The sequence below is a fragment of the Alexandromys fortis genome, unplaced genomic scaffold (assembly GCF_014885135.2).
Source record: "Alexandromys fortis isolate MF-2015 unplaced genomic scaffold, M_Fortis_MF-2015_v1.1 scaffold_70, whole genome shotgun sequence".
Lineage (NCBI taxonomy): Eukaryota > Metazoa > Chordata > Mammalia > Rodentia > Cricetidae > Alexandromys > Alexandromys fortis.
This window is the reverse complement of record NW_026067955.1, coordinates 3951804-3965243: the sequence shown is the minus strand read 5'-3', so window position 1 is coordinate 3965243 and position 13440 is coordinate 3951804. Positions and strand designations below refer to the sequence as shown.

At 48.9% G+C, this 13440-nt stretch overlaps 1 long non-coding RNA gene across 29 annotated transcripts in view; it reads left to right on the top strand.

Annotated features, from left to right (window-relative positions):
• LOC126507485 (uncharacterized) overlaps positions 1 to 13440 on the top strand; it is a 64330-nt gene that overhangs the window by 24432 nt on the left and 26458 nt on the right. For 15 of the 29 annotated variants that reach the window (XR_007593540.1, XR_007593536.1, XR_007593535.1 and 12 more), the window contains 2 exons: positions 717 to 819; positions 5684 to 7378. This is a non-coding gene — a long non-coding RNA (uncharacterized lncRNA). The other 14 variants (XR_007593545.1, XR_007593557.1, XR_007593548.1 and 11 more) reach the window with 6 other exon arrangements.

Genomic DNA, 13440 nt, shown 5'->3' with positions numbered 1-13440 from the left:
TTTCTTTCCTTCTCACTCCGTGGCTTGCTGTGTGGCTGGGTGGCCCCTGGTGTCCTTCTCTCCTCCTCCTTTTCTCACTTCCCCATCTTCTCTTCCCCATCTCTCCTCCTATTTATTCTCTCTGCCTGGCAGCCCCGCCTATCCTTTCTCCTGCCTTGCTAGTGGCCATTCAGCTCTTTATTAGACCAATCTGGTGTTAGACAGGCAAAGTAACACAACTTCACAGTTAAACAAATGCAACACATCTCTGCATCATTAAACAGATGTTCCACCGCATAAACAAATGTAACCTATCTTCAACTAATATTCCACACTGGTGCTATCCACGAACATCTGAGATTCGGGAGGAGAAAGCCCAAACATCATAAGCAGTGTTAATAAGTAGCTATCTTCGTTGTGTGTGACAGATTTTTTTTACTTATCACTATATTCAGAACTTGAGTGAAGTCGAAGAGCGCTACTTACTGTACTTCTCGAGTCCAACAGTTCGGCCACCTTCTTCCTGAAGTGAACCACCCACCCACTGTCATGAAGGAAAATAGTCACATGCTCTCAAGCATGCCATAAAAAGATCCCGGATCTACTGAAAAGGGTCTTTGGTTCAGAGGCACATAAATACATTAGCCATTAACCTTTCACTGAATAAAAATCTTTAACTCATCCACTTCATGAATCAGCTCATCTTTTCATTTTATTTTATTTTATATTTCATTTAGTATCCACCGATTACCTGGATCAGCAATAACATCACACGATTCTGGAATTCACAAATGAAACAGGAGCCTTCATTATGATAAGAAAAGCCCCAAACAGGAAATGGTAAGAGGATCAAAACTGCGGCAAGATGCTAGACATCTATAGTGAAAAACAAAACAGTCTCAGGTTTCCAGAGTGAAGTGACAGGACAGAGGACAGCTTAACCTTCCACTCTGTGACTTACACAGATATGCCTGGTCCCATGGCGGTCCTGTTCCCTACCCTGTAAAAACAGGGCCAAGTGAAGCCCACCTAGAAGGGGTTGGTGAATGAGGAATACACTGGAAGGCCTGTGACATAGTGAATATTCAATGATGATATTTCTTTCTGTTTCAAAAAATACCCCTCATAACCCCTGACCCAAATTTCTTGCTTACTTAAGGAAATCCTAGGGAAGTGTAGTAGGCTTTCTTGGATTGCCTGCCCCCAAATCGTGACACGGAGACTGATTGTTAGTTATGAATGCTCGGTCTTAGGCTTGTGCCGCTACCTCTTTTAGCTTACTCTAACCTGTTTCTCTTCATATATGTTTTGCCTCAGGCTTTTTACTTCCTTTCATTCTGTATATCCTACTTTCCTGCTTCCTCCACATCTGGTTGGCTGATGGCTGCCTGGCTGGCATCTCCCTTGTTCTCTCTCCCTCTCTCCCTCCCTCCCTCCCCTAGACTCCTTCTCCTACTTACTCTGCTGGTCACCAGTCCCACCTACCCCTCCTCTGCCTAGCTATTGGCAGTTCAGCTTTCCATTAGACCAGTCAGATGCCTTAGGCAGGCAAGGTCAAACAAATGCAACACATCTCCATGTAGTTAAGCAAATGCAGCATAAACAAATGCAACACACCTTTACATAGTTAAAGTAATCTTGCACAACAGGGAACTCTCTTGGTAATACTGGAAACCAAAGAAACAGGGGTATTAGCAAACAACACAAGCCAAAGAGAAGCATGAGCTTGGAGAAGGAGCAATTCGGTAACCTGCGCACTGAGATCTTTGCCAAAGGGCTCTGTGCTTTGATCCCAGCCTTACAATCCTGTCATGAAACTGAGGAGCCAGATATTACTGAGCCCATCTGAAATGCAAGGGAGCTAAGCTAGGCTCAGATGGTGTTATAGCATGCAGCAGTCATGCCCACTCTCCCCATTGTGCCCTAGACATGATCCAGCCACTCTAAAAGAATGGCCATTGTGGTCCACCCCCAACACACACATACAAAGGGGCTTAACAGTATATAGGCCTTCATTTACTCTCTTTTAGTTCCCACAACAAAAATTTCTGACCATTTTACAGATGAGAAGCCTCCGAGAGGCCAAGAACCAAATAGCACATAGCTAACAAGGACTGAACTCAAGTATCTGACAATCCAAGGGCTTCTATTCCTATGGATGTACAGTTTCTGTGTGATTATTTAGGTTCTGGGACAAACAAGCAGCCTCCTCCTACACATGGGCCATGATCACAGCGCAGCAAATGAGGGCAAGAGAGTGGTGGACTGTTGTCCAGGGAGCATATTCTCCACCTCCAGGGGAGCATCATCTCTGAGTGGCTCTGGCCTTGTGGTCATAGCGACTGGCACATCCAGTACTCTGCCCAGGTCATTTAGCATAATCCTCAGCAATGTGGTGATTTATTGATGACTCTGAGTCCCCACTGGGCCAGCATGAGAATAATCAGATGAATAATGAGCCTGTGAAGATGGATGCACTCGGAGCCAGCTCCCACAGAAGGGAATTATGCGCTGGGATGCTGCCTGGAGCAGCGGCAGGCAATGGATGTTTCTGGGGAAGGATGGGCTCCATTTGCTCTTTTGGCTGCAAGTTGCTTCTCTCAACACAGGGAGCTTAAGAGATAACAGCACTGGCACCTCCCTGTTCCAAGACAGGAGATGGAAAGAATGACGTTGGTCCCAGCGACAGGAGAACAGAACCCGCTCCCCCGCCCCCCCCCCAGCCCCGTTCAGTGGGTGTGGAAAGAGCTGCACAGAAGGAAGGCATCCCTGAGGTTTGGCAGTATGTGTGCAGCCACCCTCCGAGATCGCGAGCCATTGGACCCTTCATTGTGCAGCTATGCTGTTAGTTATCACTGAATCCCAAATGCTCCACAGACACTGGAGTGTCAAACAGTCATCCTGTATTGCTTACAGCTCTATGGGTCATAATTCACAAGGCTGGGGAGATGACTCAGTGCATAAAGAACTTGCTGAAGGGGCAAGAGGACCCAAGTCTGGACCCAAGGACTTCCAGACATAGTGGCACATGTCTGTAACCTCGAGCACCCTGGGATGACAAGGGGGTGGGGAGAGACAGGTTCTTAGAACTTGCTGGTTAGCCAGATGAACTGGTGACATAAGGGGTCCTTTCTCAAAAATATAAGGTGGGAGGTAACTGAGGGAGACGCCCAAGGTCAAACTGTAGCATCCGCACACATCCACACACAAATAAATAAATAGATAACTATCAGGACGGCTCACTGGGAATAGCTGAGCAGACCTCAGATGGTGCTGGCTATTGGCTGGGTGCCTCAGTTCCCCAACACAGCTTCTCTCCAGAGAGACAGCTGGAGGAGTTTGTTTGTATCCCGGAGGGAGGGTGTTCAGGGACCATGAGCTGAAACACACTAAGATACGCTGCTTTGCTCAAAGCAAGTCAAGAAGCCCGACTGGTTTATAGAGGTTCAGATACACCCGCCAGCTGTGGCTGGGAAGGGCTGCGGTTACAGCAAAGAGGGGGGAACAGGGATGGGCATCACTGAAGCTGACCCTGTGCTAGAATTTAGTGGGTAGGAGGCCTGTTGAAGAATACTGTTGAGAAGCCACCTGAGGAGCAAGCACAGAGGACAGGAGACAGGAGTGAACAGAGGACGAGGAAGAGATGCAATGGGGTCCAAAGATAGTAGCACCAGGAGCACAGGCGCTCAAGAGGCACTTCAGAGCTGGCCCTGAATATAACCAGCTCAGAATACATATGCAGACCAGGCCAGGGTCCACTACATTCCTCTGCTATCTACTGTAAACACCTGAGACCACACAGCGAGTCTAAGCAGGACAGCCTGGAAGCTTCCCACGGCCATCCAGAGTTGGGAACCCAGTAATCATTTCCTTTCCTTTTGCTGGGGAACACTGAGGTGTTCTCTGAGGGGTCTCCCTGGGTTCCCCAGCGGGTTAAGCTTTGGTTGCTCTCAGCAGCGGCCTGTAGGATAACACACACTGGGTGCGAGCTTCTCTTCTTTCTTGACTCCACTCACCATTGTTTTCTAAGATCAAGAGCAGTTCCCCTCACACCTTTTCATGTGTGTGTACATGTTCATATCCATGAAGGGGCGTGTGTGGTGTGTGTGCGCATGTACGCACTCATGTGTGAAAGACAGAGAGAGAGCAAGAGAGAGGGGGCCAGAGGTCAACCTCAGGTATCATTCATCAGAACCCATACGCCTTTTTGTTTTACCAGGATCTCTCATTGGCCTGGAGTTTACCCAGGAAGTGAGGCTGGTTGGACAGTGAGCCCCCAGAGGTCCCTTATCTCCACTTTAGGGATTACTGGCATCAATATCATCTTTGGCCTACGTAGGCTCTGGGATCAAACTCAGGTCCCCATGCTTGCACAGCAAGCACTGTGTTGATTGAGTCATCTCTCCACCCCAGCCCTTCTTGTGCTCAGTCTTTTCTTGGGATCTATATCTGGTGCGATTCAAACAAAGATGTGATGGCCTTGAAAACAAGTTCTGGAAACCCTGAGACACAGTAGTAGACTAGTGTACAGGAAAACACTCCAAGCCAAAATGCCACCACCTTCCTGAGCTCAGCTGCGCCCACTTGCAGAAGAGCATCCGAGCTGGGCTTGTCAATGGCTGACCTTCCCTCACAGAAGGAGGGGCCAAGAGGATCTAGCCCTTCTTCTAACAGTTATATACGATTCTTCCCTAACTGCGCATGACCCCAGGAAGGGGCTAGAAGTGTACAGGCTGGGAGGGACTAGGGACAAGCTCCCTCTATGCCACCTTGCAGGAGTTGTCAGCCCTGCTGGGTGCAGACTTCCCAGTGTGGCTTCTTCAAGGCCACACATGCTGCCCATGACCCCTCACCCACTGATCAGCTCTTAATGCTAGTAAACTCATTGGCTCCTCAGAGGGAACTTTGGTTGACTCTTACCTGTTTGTCGTTAGGGCCTTTTGAAGAGGGGAAGTAGATATATATTGCCTAGTCTCCTCCCACCCCGCACCCACCCCTCCCACCCCCCCCACAAGGAAATTCTCACAACAAATAGCCATGCAATTCCCCCAGGCTGGGGAGCCAGACAGTCTGTGTTTGAATCTGCCTCGCTGGTACGCAAATATTTAATGCTAACACAACTGCTATTTATAGACTCTAGAAGGAGGTTCAAGAGAAGCAGAGCTGGGAACTTTAGAAAAGGAAGAGAGTTCCAGAAGGATGGGTGACATCTTCCAATTATGAGAAGACAGAAATAAGTCATTTTACAGAAGCAATTACAGAAACCCTGTGTTTTCCCGTGATGCTTCAGGGGAGCCAGGCTTTTTAAAGGACAAAGGGCAAGAGATGCAGCCATAGGAGACAGAGAACAAAGTTCTCCGCCCCCAGTCTGTAAGATGAGAGACGGGGAGGCCAAACCCCAGAATGTGCTGTGGCTTGCCAGTCCCTGAGAACAATAGAGAGGAGGAAAGGGCGAGCCTGTGCTGGGCAGAGTGGGCACTGTTCAAGGGCGGCAGAAAAGGCAGAGCCTTGCGCCTCCTACCTGTCCCCCTTGTCGAGCGAAGGGCTCAGAGCACAGAAGGTGGAGACAGGCAGAGTTAAGAAGGTGTCAACACTAGCTCAGGGCCCAACAGCCAGAAACAGGGGCTGCCAGCGAGGTTGTGGGTTCCTGGGCTGACAAGCTCTTGAACCGTAACTAGGAGCCACTCCGGGGCTTTTTTCTCAGTCCCAACAGGTTTCCCAAAGAGCCGAATGAAGAGCTGAGCAGAGCTCGGTACAGAAAGACACCAGAAATTGTCAACACGGGATGATGTTACACCCTCCCTCCCTACTACACACCTTGCCAAGGGACTTTGGACAACGTCTGGAGACCACTTTGGACTATCACAACAAAAGCATAGGGGGGCACTGTTGGTGCCCAGTGGCTAGAAACTGAATAGCCTACATTACTTCCCACCATGTTAAACAGAGACCCCACCAACACAGGAGAGACTGACTTAGCCCAGCATGTCAGTGATGGCAAGACTTAAGAATCATTGGTCTAAACAAAACGATTGGAGGATGAGTGGATGAATGAATGAATGAATGAATGAATGAACGAACGAATGTGACTTGGCACTGTTGTGAGTCCTGGGGATGAAGATAAGCAAAACACTCTCTCCCTCAAAAGCTCCTAATCCGGAGCAGAAGGGATGGAATTCTGGCCAGGACGTGAAGCGGAGATGGAGGGTAAATGGCGATGTGACATGTTCTTGGCAAACTGGGGACACCACACGAAACCCAGTGTGCCTGGAGCGCAACTGGGAAGAGCGACCAAGACAGGCCTCAGACGGCACTGAGTGCTGCCGCTGTCCCTAGGTGCTGTCTCCTAGGCACACGTCTCAGGAAGGCAACTGAGATGGTGACACAGTCAGATCTTGTTCACAGCAAACACTTAGCAGCTCTGGTTGAAAAAATTCTTCCCTCCAGCCAAGAATTAGTACACTAGTCTCAATCCATAAATCTGCCCATGATGACCTCATGCACCAAACAGTAGAATACGCTGGAGCCTTGGAGAATACCCTGGAACACTCTGCCCACGCAGATGTGACCCATTCTTTTCAAAGCACAATCCAGTAATTTTTAATAAATCTGAAGACTTGTGCAATGATCACGATAATCCAATTTTAGAATATTTCTGTCACCCCAAAGAGTCCCCCGTGTGCACTTGTTCTCAATCACCATCCTAACCCCAGCCTGAGGCGGTCACCAATCTGCTGCCTGTCTCTTTGTAGCTGCCATTTCAAGACAATTCAAACAAATGGAACCCTGCAGTAGCTGCTCTTGTGCCTGCAGCTTCTCTCGCTTAGCGTGAATCAGTAGTTTGTCCCTCTCTATTGCTGAGTGCCGCCTCAGCCCTATGCCTATTTAAAAGACTGCGCTGGTTAGAGGATGAAGGATGGAGCAGAGAAAAGAGAAAGACCAGTTAGAAGATGGTGTTAGTCTGCGTGGAAGAATGACTGAGCACCAAGCAAGAGGGAAAAGGGGCGAGAGGCACCAGGGCCTGGAAGCAGCTGACGGGAGGGTGATTTGGAAGGGTTGCTCATGCATCAGATCTGTGTGGGCAGAGGGAGAAGACTGGAATAGGGTTAGAGCCCCACTGGGCTATGAAAAGGGATGTGAGCTGATTGTAACTGTGGGGACATTCATACCTGTTTGAAAGAACCACCATTCTACAGATCTAAGCAAGCCTGGGCACTGCTGGGAAGCTGGCTTCTAGGGCTTTGGGATGAAGATAATGATAACAAGTTTGTGGAAGGAATAAATGGCACAAAGCTGTGAGGGACTGCAGGTTGAGGAGGGGGTAACACAATCTCAGCAGGTTCAAATGAAGGACCAGGGATGAATCGTGCTGGTAATGCCCAGTGGTCACTAGTTCTGGGCACTTATCTATCTTGCAGGGTGTTGTGTCTACAAAGACACAGGACAAACCATCTGAGGACTACCCATGCTTCTGCTCTGGGTTATAAGGGTCAGCTCTGCTCAGTGTCGTGTGGAATGGAAGACTTCTTCATTCCAGGAGGAGGAGCTGAGCCTGCCCAAACACCAGGGTCCCCCAGCGCACAGCCACTGATCGCTAGATCTATTCTCTAGGTACTCTCTATCAGGCAAGCCCAATAGGCTAAGCAGTCTTTGGCAGGCCTCCCCACCGGATGCTGAGAAGAGAGGACTTCCTGTTTCCTTGCACAAATTGTATCAGTTCATTCTGTGCTGCGGCAACAGAATGATTAGGTCTGGGTCACTCACAAGCGAATGGAGTTTTTAAAGCTTATGATCTGGAGGCTGAGGTCTTCAAACAGCATGGTGTTGGCATCCTGCTCAGGGCTTCCTGGCTGTGTCGCACCATGGCAGAGAAATGGAGAGAACTGGCCTTACATAGAAGAGGTCACAAGGAGAAGCAGGACGCCAGTAGGATTTAGGGGCTGGGCTGGTTCTTTCTTATATCAGCCCTGTGGTAGAGCAAACCAGGGTCCCAAAAGAAACATGTTAACCTCCTCCAAAGGTGATGTTCTCCCCACATTGGCCTGATTATCGTTCACTAAGCTCTATCTCCAGAAGGTGCACCATCTCCCCAAATTGCCTCCCCTAAGACCCATCCCCCGGCTCTGGGGCACAGCACTCGTCCTCCAGTGACACCTGCTATTGACCCCCTGTGTCCTGGGCAGATGACGTATGCCAGTCTCTGGTAGCTGACTGGTGGTAGAATGAACAGAGCCCAACAGGGAGTTCATCGACACCAGTAGAGGGCCAAACTATGGTCAGTGTTAGAGAAATGACTCAGGGGCCATGAAATTCCCAGACTGCTTGGGTAATGGACACCTTCCTTTAAGTCTGTCCAGGTTTCTGGGCATTAAGCAAGGACCTTAGCCTTCTGTTCATTGTGACCAATTCCATAGAAGTTGAAACCCTGGAAATAGCTACTGCATTTTCTAATTATGCAATTAGCACAAGCTCCGGGGACCAGATTTAGAAAACATAAGCACTGTTAATTTTTGATCATTTTCTTTTCCTCTCCGTATAGAATGTATGGTCTGAGTATTCATTCATTCATACATACACATAAACATACACACATATCCTGCAGATTTTCTTACTGTATAATTGGGATCAGCAGCATAATTTTCAGCTTAAAATTTAAAATAACTCTTTGTCATTAGGAGATAAAGGTGGCAAAATATCTGTTGCACAGGCCCAAGGGCTCAGCACACAGAAGCCAGCGCAGCTTCGCCTGAAATCCCAGTGCTGGGGAGGTGACTGCATGCAGCTCATTGCAGCTCCCTGGCCAGCCAACCAAATCAGCAAGATCCAGGCTCAGTGAGAGACCCTGCCCCCTTGACCTCTTAATTCTACTGGCTGGCCTCCACATGCATGGACACATGTGTACACATGCACAGACATGCACACACACATGCATATCCACATGCACACACATGCATATCCACATGCATACATGCACACACATGTACGAATGCAATGGAGTCTTTGATGATATTCTTTATGATCAGGGCATAGTATTCTGCCACCCCTGCCTGTTCCACTCATTGCCTTTTCATTGCCCCTATAGAGTCTCAGGACCTGGGTCTGGCTTTGGTGGTAGTTAAATCTGGGGCTACATTGCTCTGTGGGGCTCATGAATCTTCCCCAGACACCTCACGCGGCTTCCCCCTTTCCCCACCTTTTCACTGCACCTGCAAACTCCTTTCTGGTAGCCTTGTTGGGGTGTCTGCCCCCTCCCTTCTCACCCTACTGCTCACGCCAAGGGTAAGATCTGCACTTGTTCCCTGTTATCCCCACCACCTGGTTCCTGTGACTCCAAATCTTCACAGTCCTGCTGAGGCCACCATGGCTCTCTCCTGCCACCTCCTGCCCACTTGCAATATCTGTGACATTAACATAACCCTTCCAAAGCTGGGAAGACTTGGGAGAAGACAGGCTTAAATCAGCATGCAGAAACTCAAGGGCGTTAGGAATAAAGTTCCCCATGCAGTTTCTTCCCAACCGTCTATGACTGGACACTTCCGCTCCTTAACTGTGCCAACACAGAGCGAGGGGCTTTCGTCTGGAATATGTCTAGCAAGAATTCAGAATGGAATGAGGCTTTCTGAATAAAAAGAAGGAAAGGGAGGGGAGGAGAGGAAGGAAGAGAGAAAGGGATGGAGGAAGGGAAGAGAAACAGAGAAATGGAAGGAGGGAACAGAAGGGGGAGAGGAGCTGATAAAGACACGGGACTAACCGGAAGAAAAGCCTCAGAAAGACAGGGTTCAGGTCAGAATCAGGAAAAAGGCATCGTAGAAGGAGCTGTACTCTGAGGAAAAAACCTGGCAGGAAGTCACCAGATACAGCAAGATTCAAGAAGAGGCGGTACCACTGTGGCCCATAAAGATGTATTCCCCACTCCTTAAAAGGCAAATGCAGAAATCACACCTCTGTGAACCCTCTTTACTGGGGCTGCTTGCGATGCAGAGGCCTTGAAGGCTGCAGAGAGATGCATGGCTGCTTCCTAAGATGAGCCCTCCAACAGATCTGAGGCTGGTTTTCACTAGCTCTTTGCTCTTGATAGAGAGAAGCCGTGCTTGGAGTCACTGGGACAATCCCAGTGTGGTCTGTGTTCTCTAAGCTATGGGCAAGCCAAGGCCAAAGGCCTGAGCTCCCATGATTCTTTGCCCATAAGCCTGTCTGCACCCGACCACACCGTGGCCACTGCAATAGACCCTTGTGTAGCACCCATTAATTTCCCTCTTCTGGCTTAGTGCAGAGAATAATCAGTGAGTGCCTGAAAAGACAGTTCCATTTGTAGTGGGAGAGCTCTGAAGAAAGCAGATTCTTAAAGGGTGGAGCCAGGGGATGTGTGAAGAGGCATAAAGACTTGAGAAAGGGGGAGACTGGGACAGGAGTTTGAGGGGACAGCAATCAACATGGCTGATGACCTTGTGTAGCTACACAAAGGCTGAGCAAGATAGGGCACAGACTCAAAGAGGCAGACGGTGTTCAGAATTTTTATTCTCTATATTAAAGAACTTGGTCATCAATGCAGAGGCTGTGGGGTCAGGGTAAAGACAATGGCGGGAACATGGAGGAGAGAATGATGGTGACAGATCCCTGATTACAACAGGCAATCTGGTGAGACTCCTGGTGGAGCAGAGACAGACACCAGTGGATGAGTCCCACCCAGCATCTCCACCATGGTGTGTGGCTCAGGAGGAGGAGAGGTATCTGCCTGGCGATGGTTCAGCATGAATGCCTTCGTGACGAGGAGCTGGGTGTTTTCAGACTTGGACAGTTTCATAGATGGGCGAGCCGTTCCTCTAGAACAGTCCATTAGTCTTGTCCAGTCCACTTTCCCAAACCGATACAAAACAAACCAAGCACATCTCTGATACGGCAATTCTATACAGGGAAGGACTTTAGGGGCTAATGTCCCTCTTCAATAAAGGCCAGGGTCGTTTTTTCTGGTTAGAGAATCCGGTTGTGGCTCTAGCTGAAGGCAAACTGAGTCCTAACCAGAGTGGATGAGAACGGCTGTAAAAGTGTAGCCTTGAGTTCGCTTGCAAGCATTACAACTGGACTGGCTGCCCATCGTAGTCATGAATACTAGCTAATTTTCCTCGTTGTCACTGTCATTATATCCCCCTCTTAGTGTTGCTGACTTTACAATCAAGTTTCTAGGTGAGAACATAGGATTCTGAGAAAGAATTTGAAGAACTGGGGAAGGACTGGTCAGTCCCAGAGAACCCGGCCACAGCTTCTAGGAGACATTGGGTTGTCTCCCTTGAGGAAAGACTAAATCTTTTATTATATAAGGGTGGTAAAGGTGTTTTGTTTTTGTTTTTATGTGTTTTGAAATGTAAATGTGGACAGAAGTGACATTGCTGGTTGAGGAAAATCCCATAACAAGTACCAGCACTCGTTGCAAATTTGGATATGGCACAAAGAGTGACTGCCATGACCGTCTAGTGACCTTCTACTGACCCTCAGTTCATGCTTCTACATCAAGAGCAGGGAACATGGTCTGAGAATAAAGCTAGGAGGGAAAAGGCAGGGGACCCCGAGGGGGAGAGGGGAGAGACGGAGAGCACGGTCCACATCATTGTCACTGCTGCTCTGCCCAGAGAGGACAAACACATGGCCACAGGTCCCCGGTACTGTCCTGGAACCCCTTCTCACCGAGATACCTGCAACCATTCTCCTGACATTTAAACTGGGGCCGACAGCTCCCCCAAATGGCAACGCACAGCCCTCAGAACTCGGAGGTAACTAAAAACCTGCTGAGGGACTCTCGGAACGTGCGCCAGCTACCTGGCAGCTCCCGTTGCTAAGTCTAGTTCTCAATAACACAGCCCACATTTCACCACTGTTTATATAAGAAAGGCTTTCAAAAGATAAGTGTGTTTATTTAATTTTGGCTTCCCAGACTTGAGTTGATGTCTCTAATTGGGAGTTCCCATCTTATGGGACCCTGCTGATAACCTCCAGTACCCACTGGCTGGACTCCTTTATAGCTAGTGTCTCAGCCACAGAGCCCAGAGTCACCAGGACGGCAAGCCTTCCCTGATTGGGGCATCCAGTAATAGCTGGGGGCGGTGTACTGACCTACGCCTAAGGCTTGGCTGCATGGATCTTAGAGCCAGTCTTCTGTTTCTCCAGTTATCCCATTAGCTGGTTAATAATCATTTTCAGCAAATACTTCTCTTCTTTCATAAATATTCATGGATCTGAAATTCTTAGTTCCCTCTACTAAATAAACTCTGGGAGTGAAGTAGGGCAGCAGGAAGAAGGGAGGTGGGCCCCTTGGAGTGAAGCGGGACCCTTTTTTCAGAAGCCTGCTTCTGGCATGCATTTGACCCTCTGTGCCTTTTAGTCTCCCCTTGCATGACGCACCTCTTCCCAGCACGGTCACAGAGACAGCACAGGGCTCTGACCTCCAGAGCTGCTGGACGCTGCAGCTCCCCCTCTGCAGATACTCGAGGGTTCAAGACGCATGTGAGCCCGTGTACATCTCAGCCAAGCTCGGTGGCAGAAACAGCAACTCCAAGGCTCGTAATTCAGAGGAAAGGATGAGAACATTATTAGTTCAATATTGTGGCGAATGGATAATCACAGCAAGATTAGAGTCTCATAACACAGGTGATCTAAGGCATGTTTTTTGTGATATTAAAGCATCTCTCTTTTTATTCAGGCCCAGACACTGGGTTAAGTTAGCTATTCAAGGTCACGCCAATAACCAGACTACCGGGAGACAGAGCGAAATCTTGCTGACACCTTGCCTTTCACAAAGCTTTATAAATTCCCATCATTAACTATGTCCTGGGCTGAGGGGAAGTTGCTTCCTGGCTTTTGGGCTAAGGTCAAGTCCATTGATATTATCTGATCCACACTCACACCCAGATGGCACGCTGTGAGGGGACTGAGCTAAAAGGCCTTGCCTGAACGGGGAAGGGGCCTACCACTGAGCTTCATCCAGGGCCCCATTAGTTTTATTCTGAGACAGGGTCTCGCCAAGTTGTTCAGGCTGGTCTCGAACTCATTGTGTAGACCAAGGAAGCCTCAGCCTGCAATCCTCCTACTTAGGCCTCTAATAGCCAGGACTATGGACCTGTGCTACCAGGCCTGGCTATGAGGAAGGAACTTGCTGCACAAAACCCAGCAAGGCCTTGGGTTTCAATCCTTTGCATCACAAAAATGGGGGGACCTCCGTGAGATTCCAGGTGAGCTCACGTGTTTCAAAAGTGAATTCCTCCCCACAATGCATTTATTTCTTCTATTACCCAGTGCTATTCTAGAAGGTTCTCAGCAAGAGTTTCTCTTTGGAAATTCCCCTGCTTTTGTTTTTCAACCCTGGGTCTCAGCTTCTCTGAGTAAAGGAAGGTAGGGTCCTTGCTACATCTGAACAGAGTGCAGGAGAAAAGGTGGTCTGAGGCCAGAGCTCAGCATTCCCAGGGAAGT